A 22,461-nucleotide genomic window follows, 5' to 3' on the forward strand; every position below is an offset into this window, starting at 1 on the left:
ACAACCTCAGTTTGAACCAAGAGTCTCTGGCTAGGTTTATATCTTTTGGGGGAAAATCTGAAATTTGAGTAAAGCAATCATTTCAGTAAAAGTTTTGGAAATGAGTACTTTTCCTTTTATGGCAAATTGTTCCAGTCACTTCTGTGTTCTCTGGCAAGTCTAAACGACAGTTTAACCACTTTTGTACTTTGTTAAAATCTTGGATAAGAAAAGTTATTCAAGGACATAGATCTAATGCTTGAAGTTCCAGCGCTTTCCCCAGAATGAATTATAATCCCTGCAAGATGCAGGAAGAAAGTTACAAACCCTGATGTCTTAACTTCCTCCCAAGCCACTCTGATCACCACAAAAGTCTCTTGAGGTTGGCAAGCTGTGTCAGCAAAGTCACACAAGTTTCTGCCTGTGCTGATCCTGCCCAAGGATTCGATCAGGGCACCTGTCCCAGACCCACATGAGTTGAGTCGTGTTTGGCTGTGCTTCATCCTGTGCTGACACAGACTTGAATATATGTCAGCCGTGGCAATGTCGACTTCTTGGAACCACACGTGGTGCTTCTGACCAGGCTAGAGAAATTGCCAGAGGAAGCCTTGCACATCAGTAATAATTTTAAAGAGAGGGAGAGAGAATTGCTCAGAACTTCTCAAGCAGTCCACACCCCTGGAGAAGCAGCATGGAGCCAGGCTGACTGAGTTTGAATCCCAGCTCTATCATTGTTCATTGTGTGATCCACGATAAGTTACTTGTTTTTCCATACCTTCCTTTCCTTATCTATAAAGTGAAGATTATAGGATCTAATTCTTAGGCCTATTATGAAGGCCAAAGGAGTGAAAGTTTGTAAAACTGTTGCAACAATGCCTGACATCTGGTAAGAATTACATAAATGCTTAAAATGAAAGTTGCTCAGTCAAGTCCTACTCTTTGCAACCCCATGGACTGTAGCCTTCCAGGCACCTCTGTCCATGGAATTCTCCAGGCCAGCATACTGAAGTGGGTAGCCGTTCCCTTCTCCAAAGGATCGTCCCAACCCAGGGATCGAACCCAGGTCTCCCATGTTGCAGGTGGATTCTTTTTTACCATTTAAGCCACCAAGGAAGCCCACATAAACGTTTACAATTAACATATACATACTACTATATATGGGATTCCCTTGTAGCTCAGCTTGTAAAGAACCCACCTGTAAATGCAGGAGACCCCGATTTGATTTCTGGGTTGGGAAGATCCCCTGGAGAAAGGATAGGCCACCCGCACCAGTATTCTTGGGGTTCCCTGATGACTCAGACAACAAAGAATCAGCCTGCAATGTGGGAGACCTGGGTTCAATCCCTGGGTTGGGAAGATCTCCTGCAGGAGGGCATGGCAACCCACTCCAGCATTCTTGCCTGGAGAATCCCCATGTACAGAGGAGCCTGACAGGCTATAGTCCATGGGATTACAAAGAGTTGGACACAACTCTTTGTACTCTAAGTACGGCACAGCACTATGATATATAAAATAGATGACCAATAAGGACTTACAGGCAACTATACTCAATATGTTGTAATGACCTATAAGGGAAAAAATCTGAAAAAAGTATGTATATATATATATGTGTGTGTATATATATATATGTACATCACTTTGCCGTACACCTGAAATTAAAACAACATGGAAAATCAACTATGGGTGCATACATGCTAAGTCGCTTCAGTCGTGTCTAACTCTGCAACCTTGTGGACTGTAGCCCACTAGGCTCCTCTGTCCATGGGGATTCTCCCAGGCAAGAACACTGGAGTAGGTTGCCATGCCCTCCTCCAAGGGATCTTCCTGACCCAGGGATCAAACCCGTATCTTTTATGTCTCCTGCACTGACACGTTTTTTGGTTTTGTTTTTACCATTAGAACCACCTGGGAAGCCCAAATCAACTATACCCCAATTTAAATAAATAAACTATAAGTAAATACATCTTCCTGGAGAAGGACATGGAAATTCACTCCAGTACTCTTTTCTGGAGAATTCCATGGACAGAGAAGCCTGGTGGGTTACAGTCCATGGGGTCACAATGAGTGGGACTTGACTGAACAACTAATACAAATATATCTTTGCTCAAATTTTATCCAAGTCCTAGTTTCTTACATAGAAATGGGCCTTTAATACTTTTATGGTTTCTCACAAAATTTTAGTTCTGTTTTAATTCCCAACATAAAATGCATCTCACATAAATAAGATCCAGCTTAGCTCATTTCAGCTGATTCCTATAGTACCATCAATGAACAAGACACTGAGCTTTGTATAGTGTGGCCTAGCAGGTGAGCCATGATACCTGCCCTTGAGGACACTATAACACAATAGCAGGCATAAGAAACAATGTGATCTTAATCAAGCAATTAATCTCTCTGAGCTTGACTAAACATGTCCTTGTCTATAATTAATCTCAGAGATATCTTCCAGCTTTAAACATTTATAAATCAAATAAAATAAAAGGCTGAAAGCGATGAACAGCGACAGAAATCCCCTTCATGAATCAACCTTATCATGATGAAGGAACTTGCATAACTCATTGAAGCTATGAGCCATGCCATGCAAGGCCACCCAAGACAGACTTGTAATAGTAAAGGGTTCTGACACAACATAGTCCCCTGGAGAAGGAAATGGCAACCCACCCCAGTATCTTGCTTAGAGAACCCCATGGAGAGTATGAAAAGGCCAAAAGATATGCATGGCAAATAGAAGGGGGAAAAATGGAAGCAGTGAAGGCAAAAGGAGAAGAGGGCAGCAGAGGATGAGATGATTAGATAGCATCACCGACTCCATAGACATGCATGCATGCATGCTCAGCTGCTTCAGTCATGTCCAACTCTTTGAGACCCCATGGACTATAGCCCACCGAATCCTCTGTCTGTGGAATTTTCCAGGCAAGAATACTATACTGGGTTGCCATTTTCCTCCTCCAGGGGGTCTTTCTGACCCAGAGATTGAACTGCATCTCCTGTGTCTCTCGCACTGGCAGGTGGGCTCTTCACCACTGAGCCAACAGGGAAGCCCCTCAGTGGACATGAATTTGAGCAAACTCTGAGAGATGGTGGAGGACAGAGGAGTCTGGCATGCGGCAGTCCAAGGGGTCACAAAGAGTCAGACATGATTTAGTGACTGAACAACAACAACATAGGAGAAATGTAGAGTGTTATGAGGGCCCACAGGAGGGAAGATTGTTGTTAGTGTCTCTCCAGGTCTAGTTATTTTTCACATACTATCTCATCTTCAAGTGTTGCTCCTTCTCTACTAATTCAAATTGTTTAAGGCATGTGATCAGTCTGGGAAGTATTCTTTAGTACAAACCAGTACAATTTAAATTATGAGATATTTTCAAGTTCTAATTCCAGAGCTTTCAAATATGGAAATTTATCGAGTAGAAGTCCTTTCCTTACCAGTAAAAGGGAATATTTTTCACCTGGCCTAAGCCACACAGGGAATCTAAATTATGCTGTCTGTGGCTACTGTCAGCTCGCACAAGAGCCCTAACCTATGACAAACTCCCTGTCAGGAGTGTCCCCAGCGAGGGTCTCACATGTGCTGGGCCCTCCGGACTATTCACTCTGTCCAAGCGGCACCCAGTGGTTGTCAGTCGCTCAGTCGTGTCTGACTCTGCGACCCCACGGACTGCAGCATGGCAGGCTTCCGTGTCCTTCACCATCTCCCGGAGCTTGCTTAAACTCATGTCCACTGAGTCGATGTTGTCATCCAAGCATCTTATCCTCTGGCATCCCCTTCTCCTCCTGCCTTCATTCTTTCCAAGCATCAGGGTCTTTTCCAATGAGTCAGTTCTTCGCATCAGGTGGCCAAAGTATTGGAGGTTCAGCATCAATCCTTCCAATGACGCTGTTGTTATTTAGCTCTGCTTTGGTCTTTTGATCATCTGCTGTGCTTCTTAGGATACAGCCATCCTCCATCCTCAGCTGGGACCAGCATCTTTAGGATGCAAATTTCACTGTGATGCAAATGACAGTTTCACCAAACACTCAGGCTGCCTTGTGTTGCTTCCACCAGGAGGACCCCTTCTCTGAAAGCCCCTCAGATTCAACAGTCCTACACAGGTGTGCTCTTGGGTTTCTTAGGTGTCAAAATGTGTGCACAATGGGAGAAAAATCAGTGCTCCCACTCATGTTAAAAACTACTAGAATGTTCTCAAAAAGCAATGTGTCATGGGTCCAAAAATATTACAAAGTTCTTTTGGATGTTAGTTGCATACTGCTCTTCCTCCCAAGGACCCAAACATGCCATCAGTGGTTTAGGGCCAATCACCACCCTGCACTAGCTGGGTGTACCCTTCTGATGCTAGCAGGCTCTGCTGGCCTTGGCAGGCTTCTTGCTTTAGGATGAGACGTCCTTGGGGAGGTCCTTCCCTCTGCACACAGACCTCTATCAGGACATTCACTGGTTCCCCCACAAGCCTAGATGTTTCTTAAACTTGGCAGTGAATGCAGGTTAAGTGCTTTCCCAGGCATCTCTTCAATCCTCAAGAAACAGGCTTGAAATAATATTGTTCAAGCTTTGAGGAAAAAAATCGCTTAATGTAAGTTAAATCTTCAGGTAAACTTCTAGAGAGGCAGCTAGCCAAAATTAGAAGGAAAGAAAAATGTAAAGAGAGCATGGCAGGTTGCTAGTTAGTCCTCCAAAATCCGTTCTTCCCTCCTTCCAAATTATGAGAATTTAGCTGGGCATGGGTTTGCCCAGCCAGGACATTATCCAGGCTCCCTTGAATCGAGGAGGCTGAGTTCTCACCCACTGGACGTGAGTGAAAGTGCTATGGGCAACACTTGTGCCATTGCTGAAAATAAAAGCTATACTTCTCTCCCCCTCCCCAACATTGAGGGTAACCAAGCTTCAACCAAGGGGAAATGAAGCAAAGAGGTGGAAAGGAAGGGAGGGAGAAGAGAAGAAAGAAGAGAGAGAGAGGGAGGGAAGGAAGAAGAGAGGAGTGAAGAGAGATAAAAAGAGCTGCTTCTTAAGCTCCAGAGTTTGTAGACTGAGATGAACACCTACCATAATTTCTTGTTAAGAGACAATGTTAATAACACTATATTATATACTTGAAAGCTGCCAAGAGACTAGATCTTAAATGTTCTCACCACATGCACACATAGACACACACCCAAGTGATCACATGAAGCTACAGAGCATTACTCATACTGTGGTAATAATTTCACAATATATATGTGTCTCATATATATATTGTACACCTTAAATTTTCACAATATTATGTGTCAATTAAATCTCAATAAAACTGGAGGGGAGTAAAGAGACAACATTGGAGGCACACAAGCTGGACCCACAATATAAGTGCAGGAATGTCTCTTGAGAGAAGAAAGCCTCTTTCCCTGTGAACCAAATAGTTCTGCCATCAGTTCTCAAACTTCAGTGCGACTATGCCTCACCTGGGAATTTGTTTCTGTAAATTCAGAGCTTCTCTCCCCAGAGACTCTGATTTCAGTCAGTCTTTGGTGGAGGGTCACTGCCACAGTTGCACCATCAAACACCCAAATATGTTTGCAGTGGCTGGACTAACACACAGTGAAGCAGAAGCAAAGAGTTGAGGACTCTAGACTACAGCAGAAATCTACAAAAGCCTCAGGAAACAATAGTGTCATTTATTATCCTCCAGCCAAACTTTACTTCTAAGATGCTTTTCTGAGAAAATCACATTTCGTATTTCTCTCAGAAAATATTTTCTACAGGGCATGAATTATTACCTCATTTTTTTTTATTATTTGCCTGTTTATACTTATGATAACTACTATAAAATTATTCTATATTCCTAATTATAGACGTCTCAATGACTGTATCATTTATGGAAAATAAAACTGTGTAGTCTTAAAAAACCTTTTGATATTAGTCCGTATTAGAATAGGAGACTCAACAAATCATCAACTCCCTATCTAGTACATATTTTCGTATGACTTGCTTATAACTCATTAATAAGATATATTGCCAATTCAGCATTTGTCTCAATTTCTAAAGTTCATGGTAGAATAAATTTAAGCCTTCACTCACCCAAGGCAGAGCCTTATAGTTACCCAGACCGGACTTTCTCAAAGCGTGGTACCTAGACCAGCAGAATCAGCTAGAAAGGTGTCAGAAATGCAAAGTAACCACCAGCCCAAACTGCTAGGGGTCTTTCAGGCAGTTCTGTTGCTCACAAGAGTTTGACAACCACCACCCTAGATTTCTCTCTCTTTCCTGCCTTTTCTGAACAATAAGCATAGCCCATCACTTTCCTCCCTATTTTTCCTGTCAGTTCCATTCTTTCCCATATCCTAGTCCAATCCCTGTTCATATTTCACCCATGCTATGGAAGAAACCTTTGTATGGTTTCCTTGTTGTCAAGCTTGCTCCTTCTCCATGCAGCCTTCACAAAGAGTCAAGAGCTAGTTTTCTAAATACTAATTTGCACATGAATTTTCCCAACTAAAATTCTTCAAATGCCTGCAGGATAAAATTCAAATGCCTTAACTTGCGGACATAAAAGCCCTGTATTATCTGGCCCTCCTTCAATGCTGTGTACCCCCAAAAGCAACACTCCTTTGCCCATTCTAATGTCTCTTGTCCATTACATATACAGTTTCCTATGCTTGAAATGAATTACTTAAACCAGAGAGTTGGATATATAAAATAATATTATTAGTGTTAGTCACTCAGTTGTGTCCAGCTCTTTGCGACCCAAAGGACTGTAGTTTGCCAGGCTCCTCTGTCCGTGGGATTCTCCAGGCAAGAATACTGGAGTGTGTAGCCATTCCCTTGTCCAGGGGATCTTCCCAACTCAAGGAATGAACCAGAGTCTCCCCTTTGCAGGCAGATTCTTTACCATCTGGGCCACCTATTCTCATCTATTCACTAAAGCAGTTTTTTCTTAATCTTCTTTACTCCAACTACTGCCCTCATACAATGCACAATGTACAATAAAAGCAAAATCCTATTTATTTATACAGACTCAGTAACATCTCACTTCCTCTGAGCAGTCTCCCGTGATCACCCATAGCAGACTCGGTGGCTCTGTCCTTTGTGCATCTGGGCACTCTGTAAAAGAACTATTCTAAGGCTTCTCACTGATTATTCCCACGTATAAATACGATATTCTTTCTATTAAGAACAGGGATTGTGTTTTGTTCCATTCTGGAGTCTCAGTATCTCCAGAATCTAGCATAGTATGTGGCCCAAAGATACTAAATAATGCTACTGACTGGTAAAACCAATGAGTAAATGGAGGAGTAAATGAATATCAAATAATGCGTGGTAAGGAAAATAGCTTGGGCTTTGAAATCATTTGCAAACTTCGTGCTATATTACTTTCTGAAAGGCTGCAAATAAATGGCCAGCAAGAAAATATTTCCCAAGGATGTGTCTTATTTGGTCAGCATGGTATTAAAAAAAAAAATTAATGACTTCAGTTGAGACATGTACCTCCTCTCCAATTTTTTCTTGCTTCACATCCATTTCTTCTTGCTTCACATCCATTTCTTCTTGCTTCCACTAGACTCACACATTCATATTACCAACTAAGCTCATGAAAACATGTGAATCAGCCACCAGCCTTTTCTGCTTTTCTGGACCCTGGTTCTTGGCTCCTGTTTCTCAGTCATATTTCTTGCACTCCGTCCCAGTTGCTGCCAAGTCCTCCACTTCACCTCCCACTGGCATCCCTAGATCTGTACATTCTGGAACTCTCAGTATCTCTCTTTGGCACTCACCTTGGACTTCTCTGGCTGAATTTTAAATCCTCTTTCTCTAAGTTGACACCTTCTCAAGATCCAGGGTCAGAGATCTCTTATCTTCTAAGGCACGTAGGGTGATCTTTAGGGCACAAACACCAGCTCCAACACATTCAAACTGTGTAATCTTGGAAGGGTCTCTATTTCTAAGCTTTGGTTTCCTTATGTGTAAATGGAAAATCATAGCCTACTTGTAGATTTGCTGGAAGAATTAAATAATGAGAAAGAAGAAGCTGAAGTTTCTGAAGCAAACTAGAAGGTCCTTATTCTCTCTTCTTCATGTTGATTAAAGCAGCACAAATCCAATAGCATAACTCAAGAAGTATTTATTAGTGAATTGCTGCTTTGTCTGTAAAAATGCATTGTTCAATGAATTTTTACAGAACAGCAATCATTAGTCCCATTTTACATAAAAGGAAATTGAAGCTCTGAAAAGTTAACATGTTTGCCCATAACGATGTGTTGTACATCAGTAAGGAATGCTTTTGGATACAAGCAATGAAAGTACTTTTATTTTATTTTTTTTTAACCACGCAGCAAGGAATCAGAAAGCAGATAACCCCAGGACTGGGTCAATGATTCAACCAGATGGGAATGCCAGTTGGGGTCCTGGCATCTTCTTGTTCTCTGATTCCTGGTCAGAAGATAAATACAATGGCTTCACCCACTTACAGATGCAATACAGGAAGAAGTCGAGGTGGTTGCAAAACAGGAAATGACTTTTTCCTCATGTTGTTCTGTGTTTTTAAGGAAAAAGTTTTCCTAGAAGTGCCCTGGAAGCTTCCCTGTACAGCTTCGTGGACAGAACTTATTGGGAAGGGAGGATGGGGAAGCAGGAATCTTACTTTCTCAGTTTCTCTGTGGGAAGCTGGGGAGAGAAAAGGAAGCTGGGAAAGCCAGTTGGGTGAGCTAAACATGTGTCAGCCACAGGTGGATTACAAGAACTGGAATTCCACACAAGCCTGTCTGGCCTCAAAGGCTACATACCTTTCATTAATCTATGCATCTTTTACGTAAGTGTAAACTATTACATAGAAATTTAATATATTGGTTAAAAAATCCATACTTCTTCTATTTCCAAATAAGAACCCTTTCAAAAAAAAAAAAAAAAGCCTGATTTCTCTCTCTGGTGACCTATAATACAAATTCATGTTATAAATAAGCCATTGTATCTTTATGGAACAGAGATACTAACTCTTGAAAACATGTTTTCCCTTTGATATAAAAAATATGAGTGATGTTATAAAGCAGGAGTCATCAAATTGGCAACAGACTTCAGACGTATTTAAATGGGAGGAGGATGGATTATATGCTTTTAAAAGATCCATTTTATATTTTTGATCATAAATTCATGTAACCTAGGTAACATGTTTCCACTACATCTTTCAACCAAATATGTCTTCAACATTTTCAAATTTCAAGCCAGAATCTTATTCCAAAGGATTTTTGTGTTTGTTTGAAGACTACAGTTGAATTTCAATTTATTTTAGCAATCCACTGATACTTATCAAAATGTGAATATATAGAAGACTAGAACATTTCAATCACATTTTTAAAGACAAACATTTACTTATTAAATCTATTTCACTGTTGAAATGCAATTCAAATCCAAGTCTTATTTCAAAGTTAAAATTGCCACTCAGTTTTATAGGAAATATTGTATTTGGTTTATTAAGGTAAAAAAGAAATGAATGTCTATCTAAAATTAGCAAAGAGATTAGGTTAATGACTTTAGTGTATAAGAGAACATTATCCTCCTTTAGTCTAAAAAAATCATCGTGATTAACTATGCTAGTTGTTAATGATGGAGTAGTTTCTCTGGTTTAGTATTTCCCATTTTGATTTATGGAATCACCTTTTCTTGGTGATGAGTTTATAAGGAAGGGGTGAATTATAAATACTGTGCTCAGATTGGTCATCTAAAAATAAGACATTTATAAGAGAACACTAAAGCAATTTTATCTGCAGGGGTGCTAAAAACTCCATCCTTAAAAGAAATTAAAATCTTCAAGTATCTGATAGAAACAGTTTAAACTGGAGATGGTTACAAAATACTAACTGAATGCTCAGTACAATTAGCTTATTGATCTCAGAACTGCCTTATTGATCTCAGAATTGATCTCACAAAAACAACTAAAAGTATTTTCACTATATGAGTGCATTGTTTTACACAACAAAAAAGTTGAGAAAAGGCAGTTTGGGGCTGGAATGGCACTTGAGTGATGTCATCAGGGGCCCAGATTCCCAAATCTTAATGCACAGGTAATCAGTCTTAGACTTGGATTACCGTGATATTGAATGGTTTGCCTTAGAAATGAGCAGAGATCATTCTGTCGTTTTTGAGATTGCATCCAAGTACTGCATTTCAGACTCTTGTGTTGACTATGATGGCCACTCCATTTCTTCTGAGGGATTCCTGCCCACAGTAGTAGATGTAATGGTCATCTGAGTTAAATTCACCCAGTCCAGTCCATTTTAGTTCGCTAATTCTTAGAATGTCGATGTTCACTCTTGCCATCTCCTGTTTGACCACTTCCAATTTGCCTTGATTCATAAACCTAACATTCCAGATTCCCATGCAATATTGCTCTTTACAGCATTGAACATTGTTTCTATCACCAGTCCCATCCACAGCTGGGTGTTGTTTTTGCTTTGGCTCCATCCCTTCTTTCTTTCTGGACTTATTTCTCCACTGAACTCCAGTAGTATGTTGGGCACCTACTGACCTGGGGAGTTCCCCTTTCAGTATCCTGTCTTTTGCCTTTTCATACTGTTCATGGGATTCTCAAGGCAAGAATACTGAAGTGGTTTGCCATTCCCTTCTCCAGTGGACCACATTCTGTCAATCCTCTCCACCATGACCCGTGAGTCTTGGGTGGCCCCACAGGGCATGGCTTAGTTTCACTGAGTTAGACCAGGCTGTGGTCCGTGTGATTAGATTGGCCTGTTGTCTGTGATTGTGGTTTCCGTCTGTCTGCCCCCTGATGCCCTTGCTCAGTTCCTACTGTCTTACTTGGGTTTCTTTTACCTTGGATGTGGGGTATCTCTTCACAGCTGTTCCAGCAAAGCACCCAAAAAAGATGTCCTTTTCATTATACGGGAATGGAATGCAAAAGTAGGAAGTCAAGAAACACCTGGAATAACAGGCAAATTTGGCCTTGGAGTACAGAATGAAGCAGGGCAAAGGCTAATAGAGTTCTGCCAAGAGAACACACTGGTCATAGCAAACACCGTCTTCCAACAACACAAGAGAAGACTATACACATGGACATCACCAGATGGTCGACAGCAAAATCAGATTGATTACATTCTTTGCAGCCAAAAATGGAGAAGCTCTACACAGTCAGCAATAACAAGACTGGGAGCTGACTGTGGCTCAGATCATGAAATTCTTATTGCCAAATTCAGACTGAAATTGAAGAAAGTGGAGAAAACCACTAGACCATTCAGGTATGACCTAAATAAAATCCCTTATGACTATACAGTGGAAAGTGAGAAATAGATTTAAGGGACTAGATCTGATAGAGAGAGTGCCTGATTAACTATGGACGGAGGTTTGTGACATTGTACAGGAAACAGGAATCAAGACCATCCCCAAGAAAAAGAAATGCAAAAAAGCAAAATGGCTGTCTGAGGAGGCCTTACAAATAGCTGTGAAAAGAAAGGAAGCAAAAAGCAAAGGAGAAAAGGAAAGATATACCAATTTGAATGCAGAGTTCCAAAGAAGAGCAAGGAGAGATAACAAAGCCTTCCTCAGCAATCAATGCAAAGAAATAGAGGAAAACAATAGAATGGGAAAGACTAGAGATCTTTTGAAGAAAATTAGAGATACCAAGGGAACTTTTCATGCAAAGATGGGCTCAATAAAAGACAGAAATGGTAGGGACCTAACAGAAGCAGAGGATATTAAGAAGAGGTGGCAAGAATATACAGAAGAACGGTACAAAAAAAAGATCTTCATGACCCAGATAATCACGATGGTGTGATCACTCACCTAGAGCCAGACATCCTGGAATGTGAAGTCAAGTGGGCCTTAGGAAGCATCACTACGAACAAAGCTAGTGGAGGTGATGGAATTCCAGTTGAGCTATTTCAAATCCTGAATGATGATGCTGTGAAAGTGCTGCATTCAATATGCCAGCAAATTCAGAAAACTCAGCAGTGGCCACAGGACTAGAAAAGGTCAGTTTTCATTCCAATCCCAAAGAAAGGCAATGCCAAAATATGCTCAAATTATCGCACAATTGCACTCATCTCACACGCTAGGAAAGTAATGCTCAAAATTCTCCAAGTCAGGCTTCAGCAATATGTGAACCGTGAACTTCCTGATGTTCAAGCTGGTTTTAGAAAAGGCAGAGGAACCAGAGATCCAATTGCCAACATCCACTGGATCATGGAAAAAGCAAGAGAGTTCCAGAAAAACATCTATTTCTGCTTTATTGACTATGCCATAGCCTTTGACTGTGTGGATCATAATAAACTGTGGAAAATTCAGAAAGAGATGGGAATATCAGACCATCTGACCTGCCTCTTGAGAAACCTGTATGCAGGTCAGGAAGCAACAGTTAGAACTGGACATGGAACAACAGACTGGTCCCAAATAGGAAAAGGAGTATGTCAAGGATGTATATTGTCACCCTGCTTATTTAACTTATATGCAGAGTACATCATGAGAAATGCTGGGCTGGAGGAAACACAAGCTGGAATCAAGATTGCCGGAAGAAGTATCAATAACCTCAGATATGCAGCTAACACCACCCTTATGGCAGAAAGTGAAGAGGAACTAAAGAGTCTCTTGATGAAAGTGAAAGAGGATGAAAGTAAAAGTTGGCTTAAAGCTCAACATTCAGAAAACTAAGATCATGGCATCCAGTCCCATCACTTCATGGCAAATAGATGTGGAAACAGTTGCTGAGTTTATTTTTCTGGGATCCAAAATCACTGCAGATGGTGATTGCAGCCATGAAATTAAAAGATGCTTACTCCTTGAAAGGAAAGTTATGACCAACCCAGATAGCATATTCAAAAGCAGAGACATTACTTTGCCAACAAAGGTCCATCTAGTCAAGGCTATGGTTTTTCCAATGGTCATGTATGGATGTGAGATTTGGACTATAAAGAAAGCTGAGCATCGAAGAATTGATGCTTTTGAACTGTGGTGTTGGAGAAGACTCTTGAGAGTCCCTTGGACTGCAAGGAGATCCAACCAGTCCATCCTAAAGGAGATCAGTCCTGGGTGTTCATTGGAAGGACTGATGCTAAAGCTGAAACTCCAACACTTTGGCCACCTGATGTGACGAGCTGATTCATTGGGAAAGACCCTGATGCTGGGAAAGATTGAGGGCAGGAAGAGAAGGGGACGACAGAGGATAAGATGGTTGGATGGCATCACTGACTCAATGGACATAGGTTTGTGTGGACTGTGGGAGTCGGTGATGGACAGGGAGGCCTGGCATGCTGTGGTTCATGGGGTCAAAGAGTCAGACATTACTGAGCGACTGAACTGAACTGAATCAGTCTTATTCCACGTGGGATGAAGAAGGGATGTATGAGGTCTGATCAGTGGTTCTAAGAACACCACCATAAAATTTTATAACATAATTTTAAGATTATCAGTTCTAGTCCTCTTAATTTTTGAGGAGTGAAAAAATTTCAACTGCTTTGTGAGATGAATTGTTTTTGATATATGGCTCAGCTACTTACATTTAGAATAAGTGCTTTTAATCTTTGGGCTAATGTCATTTTTACTGAATCCTCCCCCCTTCTCCCACTCTCTGACTATTGAGTGGAATTTCTCTGGAATGCCAATAAAGATGACATTGGGGACCACTCTATATTCTGGAGGAGAAAGGTGAGGAGAGGGTTGTATCACCAACTCATAAGAACCCTTACACTAAGGATGCTAGACCAGGGGAGCATCCTTCTCTGTAACCCCATCATTCTTTATCATCCATAGAATCAGCCCATGGCTCCTTGGCATCAAAAGGCCAGAGCATGAAGAAATCTTAAAGAGAGCAGTGGTCCAGTGATCACAATTATGAAGATCATGGTGGTGAAGGTGATGGAGTCTGTATGGTAAAGCAAGTGGGAGGTAAGGGATCAGTGTGGAGGAAAGAGGATCCAATTCATTTTAAAATACATAGGTTCTTGGTATATTTTTCTCAGTTTTGAACACCACATCAAAGCACAGAGATGAATCCAAAGATCTTACTGGACATCCTATTACTACAGAAACTCAGAAGCGAGCTCATAATTATCATTGAAATTACACAGCTGGCTAATACTTTAACCACTACCAAGCAGACTAAGTAATTCTGGTTTGATTGAGATGACTACTGAATTCTTATCAAAATAACTGGGTCATGCCACCCAATAGAATGACTATTAGTCAGAATTCTACTTAAGGAAGCTGAAACCCACCAGCTATGTGTACGGCAGATGGCCTCAGCATGCCTTCATGCTTGGTCAGATGTTATTAATCTATGACCAAAGGAGCAGGTGGTAACCAGAGACTGCATGACTTCCTCCACAAGTCACCCGAGCCACGGAAAAGTATGAATTGTCTCAAAGTGTTAGACTCTCTTGGAGAAGGAAATGGCAACCCACTCCAGTATTCATGCCTGAAAAATCCCATGGACCGAGGAGCCTGGTGGGCTACAATCCATGGGGTCGCAAAGAGTCGGACACGACTGAGCGACTTCTGTGTGTTCTGTGTTAGACTCTCTATACTGTTTATTTTTAATCATTGTACTTTTTAAGCAAATGGAAATAAGGAGCAGACATTTTGTCACCATTCTCCTAATGTCTGTGAAAGACTCCATAGAATATTTAAGTGAGTAATCACTCACTCAAAGATTCACTGGACAAAGTAATTCTAAAACAGGACATTGTTGTTGTTGCTGTTCAGTCACCAAGTTGTGTCTGACTCTTTGTGAGCCCAAGGACTGTAGCATGCCAGGCTTCCCTGTCCTTCACTGTCTCCTGGAGTTTACTCAGATTCATGTCCATTGAGTCAGTGATGCTATCTGACCATCTCATCCTCTGCAACTCTAGGATATTAACTACACATTGAAAGAAAAAACTTCATTAAACATGAGCATTTCATTACCATGAAATGCATTTGATTATATTTTATAGGATGAATAGGAGTTTCCCCAGTATTAAACATTCAGCCAAATATTTTTTAGATTAACATGCATTAGGTATGTAAGTTATTCTAAACCAAAGACTATCTCCTTCATGGTTCTCTTCTGTGTAGCCCTAGGATATCTCCCTAGAGACTGATACATCAATATTTCTGCTAGTCTTCTTGGAAGAAGTGTCCTAACAGGTATCATCAGTTCCCAATCGTATATTTCTGTAAAGCTGTTAAAATACCAGCATTGCAAATTAAAACCTTAAATTTATTACCTACAGTTATTAAAATGCCATGATCAGATGCTGCTCAGCATCATCCCAAGAGCTTTCCTTTCATATTATTATTTGTATTACTGAAAGCCATTTAAAAGAAATCTCATTTCATCTTTGTGTTTAGATTGTTGGTCTAGCTTAGAGAAAGAAGAAAAAAAAAATCCTTCAATCCCTTTACAAATGAAAATTGCCTTCTTGTGTTCTGAACTAATTTAATCTAAATTGTTAACTCTGCAGACGGTGCCTTTAGAAGAGAGAAATCTCATCCCAGGGGCTAGTGGGGTAACAGGTTTATCTTACTTAGGCATCTGGTGCCCTAATTCATGAGATTCTGCAACTCTGGACTTTCCACTCATAGCTCACAGTCAGCGGCAGCTCCCTTGTATTCAATAAATTCTGCAGTGGCAAAGCAATAAGATAATAAGCTCAACCCAGGGGAGTGTCTAAGATAAATACAGAGCTATGACACAAACCTTTAGGAATTGGAAAGGAGACAAACCATTAGGAACTGCAAAGGAGCAGCTGTTCGAGATCAGGGGAAACCGCCTGGAGTTGAAGTTTGGGAGGTAGGAGGAAGGGGCTTTGGAGAGAAGACACCTTTATTTCACCAAGCTTGCAAAGGGAAAATACAGCCTTCCAAAGAAAACAGCTCTGAATCTTAAGCGTAAAGAGTCTTTTAACTATGTGCACGATGGCCGAAATCTGTTTATTTGTGTTTTAGTCTCACCTCTGCAGAAAAAAAAAAAAAAAAAAAAAATGGTTGTTAAACTTTTTCATATTTGGAGCAAAATGCTGAATGCTTTTTTCAATGATCTCTTTCTCCATTATGTAACAGTGGAAAGCGCCCACATCAATGCCCAGGCTCACTTCTTTTCCTCTCCCCATGTAGAGCAGCATTATATTTGGGATTCAGAAACCAGGCCCTGACAGGCATTTTAAACAGTGTCAACCTACCTTTGGTCTGCAGGGAATTATTTCTTTGTCACTCTCCCTCTTTAAGCTTACCACGTGACACAGGCAATTAGGAAACTATACCTAACCTGATGGTGGTAAAAGATTTCACCGTCATTTGCTTTCTAATTTCAACTGGATTGAAAGAGGATACGGGGAAATCCTTGCTAACATTTTCCCTAAACCTAGACCTTAAATGAAATGTCCCAGGCAAGTTTGTTCCTGCCTGAATGCTTGTTTCATAGGCCTTGCGAAAGTTCTATCCAAGTAAAGCTGTTGGACAGGTTCATATTTAAGAGCCTTGGTAAATTCCCCTCTGAGCAGCAATTCCAACATCTACTAAAAATAATTTAGGACCACATAAAGTGCACGTGAACGTGAATAATTGCAATGTTTCTGCCTCCTATAGGCAAGATAAACAACGTATCATTATGATTGATTAATTCAACTACACCGCTGAATACATGATGAACTCTGAAGCAGCTTAGATATTAAATAAGGAGATAATGTGCTGTGCTTTAGCTCCCAGGTTGAGAAGTTGTTTTTTTTTCCCCCTTCTTTTTGTTTAAGGAAGTCTACCTTCACCCATGAATTCAAGATTGTCAGGACTACAGATCTCCGTCTAAAATCATGGCTGTCCTCACCCTAGACTGTCATAGCAGTGTAAAATAAAGGTGCCTTCAATAGAGAACAAAGAGACTGAGCAGACACTAGATGGATCCATTGCACCCAGGAGAACAGAATATGCTCACTAGATAACATAAGATCAGTGAGGTTGTAAATATAATGCGATATGGTTACTGAAAGTTAGTTGCTAAAAGCATGTGCCAGTTGCTGGTTCTGTAATCTTGGACATGTTCTCAAATTCTCTGTTCCAGCTTTGTCATCTGTGAAATGTGGATAACAATACCTCCTGAGACTTTTGTCAGGATTAAATAAGCTGATATACACAGTGCTCAGCACCATGTCTGGTTCATAGAGGGTGCTTTACAAACCTTACCTTTCCACTAAGTCAGATAACAGTCCTTCCCTGTAGTTGGTTGAAAAGCAAACCCTCCCAAAGCTATCCATATCCCAATGCCTAGAACCTATATATGTAAAGTATTTATGAAAATGTCTTTGAAATGTAATTAAGGATTTAGACTCCCTCCTTGATGGAGATGAAGACTTAGCATGCATGCATATGTGTATGTATAGCTGATTCACTTGGCTGTACAGGAGAAACTAACACAACATTACAAAGCAAATATACTCCAATAGAAATTAATTTTTAAAACCCCACTAAGTTTGTGGTCTTTTGTTACAGAAACTTCATGAAACTAATACCATCCCTAACTTCTTCAGTGTCACACACTATGATTTCAGACAGTGATCATATTCCTTTCAAGACCACCAGCAATTCCATTCATTGTCCACAAAGACAATTGTCTTGTTCATGTCATGAAATGCAATGCACTTTGGTTGGCATGCACACGCGTGCACGTGTGTGTGTGTGGGTGTGTGTGCCAAGTTGCTTCAGTTGTGTTTGACTCTTTGCAGCCCCATGGACTATAGCCCACCAGGCTCCTCTGTCCATGGGATTCTCCAGGGAAGATCCCTGGAGTGGGTTGCCATGCCTTCCTCCAGGAGATCTTCCCAACCCAGGGATCCAACCCGTGTCTCTTATATCTCCTGCACTAGAAGGCGGGTTCTTCACCACTAGCACCACCTGGAAAGACCCATCCAGTCAGCACACCCAAATAAAAATGTCTGTATTCCCTTTAATTGCATACTTTTCAGCTTAAAGAGAAGATCCTGGATAGTTTGTGATATACCACTCCACAGATTGTGCTGGCTAAGAGGCATTTTTGCATGCTATGCAACTAGATTTCAACTGAAAGCCCACCACTGGTTTGCCCCCAGGCCTTTCATTGCTAGCATAGCTCAAGCAGTGCTCCAGAACCTCCAGCTGGATGAGGTAGGACTACTCCTGGGTAGAAGAATGTATATTTTCGTCTAGGCTGGTATTTCCAGTCATCAAAAATTTTTTTGGAAATGATATTAAGTAATATAGCAGATGGTCTTCAGTGGTACATGGACACCGAGTTAGTGTCATTGCCTTTCCAATTCTCTTTCAATCTTTATTCACATCAAGCAGGAAGTCTAAAGGTAGTTATATTGATTATGACCTCTTATTTATGGCAAAGGTTTTTCTTTTTTAATGATTTATAATAATTGAACAAGTGTTCTTTCTTAAACAAATGTATTTATGTACAAAAAAGATCTTCAGGAACAAGACAATCACGATGGTGTGTTCACTCACCGAGAGCCAGACATCCTGGAATGTGAAGTCAAGTGGGCCTTAGAAAGCATCACTACAAACAAAACTAGTGAGGGTGATGGAATTCCAGTTGAACTATTTCAAATCCTGAAAGATGATGCTGTGAAAGTGCTGCACTCAATATGCCAGCAAATTCAGAAAACTCAGCAGTGGCCACAGGACTGGAAAAGGTCAGTGTTTTTTTTTTTTCCAATCCCAAAGAAAGGCAATGCCAAAGAATGCTCAAACTCCTGCACAATTGTACTCATCTCACACGCTAGTAAAGTAATACTCAAAATTCTCCAAGCCAGGCTTCAGCAATACGTGAACCATGAACTTCCAGATGTTCAAGCTGGTTTTAGAAAAGGCAGAGGAACCAGAGATCCAATTGCCAACATCCTCTGGATCATCAAAAAAAAGCAAGAGAGTTCCAGAAAAACATCTATTTCTGCTTTATTGACTATGCCAAAGCCTTTGACTGTGTGGATCACAATAAACTGTGGAAAATTCTGAAAGAGATGGAATACCAGACCATCTCACCTGCCTCTTGAGAAATCTGTATGCAGATCAGGAAGCAACAGTTAGAACTGGACATGGAACAACAGACTGGTTCCAAATAGGAAAAGGAGTATGTCAAGGCTGTATACGGTCACCCTGCTTATTTAACTTATATGCAGAATACAACATGAGAAATGCTGGGCTGGAAGAAGCACAAGCTGGTATCAAGATTGCTGGGAGAAATATCAACAACCTCAGATATGCAGATGACACCACCCTTATGGCAGAAAGTGAAGAGGAACTAAAAAGCCTCTTGATGAACGCAAAAGAGGAGAGTGAAAAAGCTGGCTTAAAGCTCAACATTCAGAAAATGAAGATCATGGCATCTGGTCCCACCACTTCATGGGAAATAGATGGGGAAACAGTGGAAACAGTGTCAGACTTTATTTTGGGGGGCTCCAAAATCACTACAGATGGTGACTGCAGCCATGAAATTAAAAGATGCTTACTCCTTGGAAGGAAAGTTATGACCAACCTAGATAGCATATTCAAAAGCAGAGACATTACTATGCCAACAAAGGTCCCGCTAGTCAAGGCTATGGTTTTCCAGGGGTCATATTTGGATGTGAGAGTTGGACTGTGAACAATGCTGAGCACCAAAAAATTGATGCTTTTGAACTGTGGTGTTGGAGAAGACTCTTGAGAGTCCCTTGGACTGCAAGGAGATCCAACCAGTCCATTCTGAAGGAGATCAGCCCTAGGTGTTCTTTGGAAGGACTGATGCTGAAGCTGAAACTCCAGTACTTTGGCCACCTCATGCGAAGAGTTGACTCATTGGAAAAGACTCTGATGCTTGGAGGGATTGGGGGCAGGAGGAGAAGGGGATGACAGAGGATGAGATGGCTGGATGGCATCACCGACTCGATGGATGTGAGTTTGAGTGAACTCCGGGAGTTGGACAGGGAGGCCTGGCGTGCTGCAGTTCATGGGGTCGCAAAGAGTCAGACACGACTGAGTGACTGAACTGAACTGAAACACTGAATTAATTGAAACCAAAGTATTCGATACACAGCACTACAGTCATAGTGAAGATAGTCCTGCAGTGCTTAAAGCTTAGGACATTCCATGAGAAAGTGTTAGAAACTTCCATAAAGCCCAGGAAAGACTGCACCCAACCCCCAAATTTCCCAGACCACAATCCAATTAACATCAAAAGCTTAACCCCAGGTCTGTCTAGGGTCCAAACTGCTCTCAAGTAAGTCAAAGTACATTCTGTCTGAGAATGCCAAAGTGTGAATAAGCACTTCTTTTCACCGGAAAGCACTCTGGGCATTTATAATACCCTGCTGAGTCAGGCTCTGGCTTACCTTCATGCACTGTCTACCCACTCCCTGGACCATCTCCTTAACCCTTGAGAGAGTCTTTGTCAAGGACAAATATATACAATTCTTAAATTAAGCCACGGTCTTATATAATTTACTATTTTATATTCTTTCAGAAATAGAAAGGTAATTGGCTCTTACATTAGCCATCAGAATAAATTGTGTGGCTACAGAGACTTGTATTCTAATGGTCACTTTAAAATAAAAATGCACTTCAGTAATTATAAATAATTGGACTCATGTAATTACAGCAATTTTCACAGAGAAAACAAAACAAAAACACTTAGATAATTTTGGTTGAGTCATACTTCACCCTGGTTAATGGAAAATAATAATAATACTTTAGGATTTATTTTCTCCCCCATGGATGATGACAAACCTATACCCCAGTACCTTTAGTGTCCAGAAAAAGAAAATGACTTCAGTCTTTTGGGTGTTGACATTACACTCAAATGTTGCTACCTTACCCTGCTGGAGACCTGGGTATGATCCCTGGGTTGGCCCCTGGAGAAGGGAAAGGCTACCCACTCCAGTATTCTGGCCTAGGGAATTCCATGGACTGTATAGTCCATGGGATCACAGAGTCCGACACAACTGAGCGATTTTCACTTTACCCTGTCTATAACAGGTTCAACTCCCCTCTTGAGCCCCATCCACAGGATGGCAGGGAAAATAACTAGATTTTAGCTTGACAGAATAATCCCAGGCCAAACTCATTGCTGAACCATCAGCTTAGGTCACACAATTGTGCTTACATAAATGCTGTTCTTTACCCTTTTCCCTTACTTCCTGTGGGTCACAACAAACAGGAATATACTTAAAGAGATGGGAATACCAGACCACCTTACCTGCCTCCTGAGAAATCTGTATGCAGGTCAAGAAACAACAGTTAGAACCAGACATGGAACAACAGACTGGTTCCAAATCGGGAAAGGAGTACTTCAGGGCTGTATATTGCCACCCTGCTTATTTAACTTCTATGCAGAGTACATCATGGAAAATGCCAGGCTGGATGAAGCACAAGCTAGAATCAAGATTGCAGGGAGAAATAACCAATAACCTCAGATATGCAAATGACACCACCCTTATGGCAGAAAGTGAAGAAGAACTAAAAAGCCTCTTGATGAAAGTGAAAGAGGAGAGTGAAAAAGCTGGCATAAAACTCAGCTTTCAAAAAACTAAGATCATGGCATCCAGTCCCATCACTTCATGGCAAATAGATAGGGAAACAATGGAAGCAGTGAAAGACTTTACTTTTGGGGCTCCAAAAAGACACTTGCTCCTTGGAAGAAAAGTTATGACCAACATAGACAACATGTTAAAAAGCAGAGACATTACTTTGCCAGCAAAGTCCATCTAGTCAAAACTATGATTTTTCCAGTAGTCATGTATGGGTGTGAGAATTGGACTACAAAGAAAGCTGAGCACTGAAGAACTGATGCTTTTGAACTGTGGTGTTGGAGAAGACTCTTGAGAGTCCCTCAGACTGCAAGGAGATCAAACCAATCAATCCTAAAGGAAATCAATCCTGAATATTCATTGGAAGGACTGATGCTGAAATTGAAGCCCTAATACTTCAACCACCTGATGGGAAGAACTGACTCCTTGGAAAAGACCCTGATGCTGGCAAAAATTGAAAGCAGGAGGAGAGGACAACAGAGGATGAGACAGTTGGATGGCATCACCGATTCGATGGACATGAATTTGAGCATGGTCTGGGAGTTGGTGGTGGACATGGAAGCCTGGCGTGCTGCAGCCCATGGGGTTGCAAAAGTTGAACATGACTGAGTGACTGAACTGAACTTCCTTCCTCGAATTGGCAGTGGGAATGTAACAGAGAACGACAGGCTCTTGGAGCAGCACGTGAAGGGAGTCGTATATGTATTCATGTTCCATGTGCAACCCCCGTCATCACTGAACCTTCCAGCATCTCCTATTGAACAGTAAAGATTAGTCTATCACTTAACTGCCTCTTCATTCAGTCAGGGTTCCACAGGAATCTCTAACTGACACTTGTTGATTTGGGGGCATCCTGAGGTCTGGCCCTGGCAATTTGCCCTATCGTTGCTGTTGTTCAGTCTCTAAGCCATGTCTTTTGCAACCCCATGGACTGCAGTGTGCCAGGCTTCCCTGTCTTTCCCTGTCTCCCAAAGGTTGCTCAGATTCATGTCCATTGAC

The sequence above is a fragment of the Bos indicus genome, chromosome 1, assembly GCF_029378745.1.
Source record: "Bos indicus isolate NIAB-ARS_2022 breed Sahiwal x Tharparkar chromosome 1, NIAB-ARS_B.indTharparkar_mat_pri_1.0, whole genome shotgun sequence".
Classification (NCBI taxonomy): Eukaryota; Metazoa; Chordata; class Mammalia; order Artiodactyla; family Bovidae; genus Bos; species Bos indicus.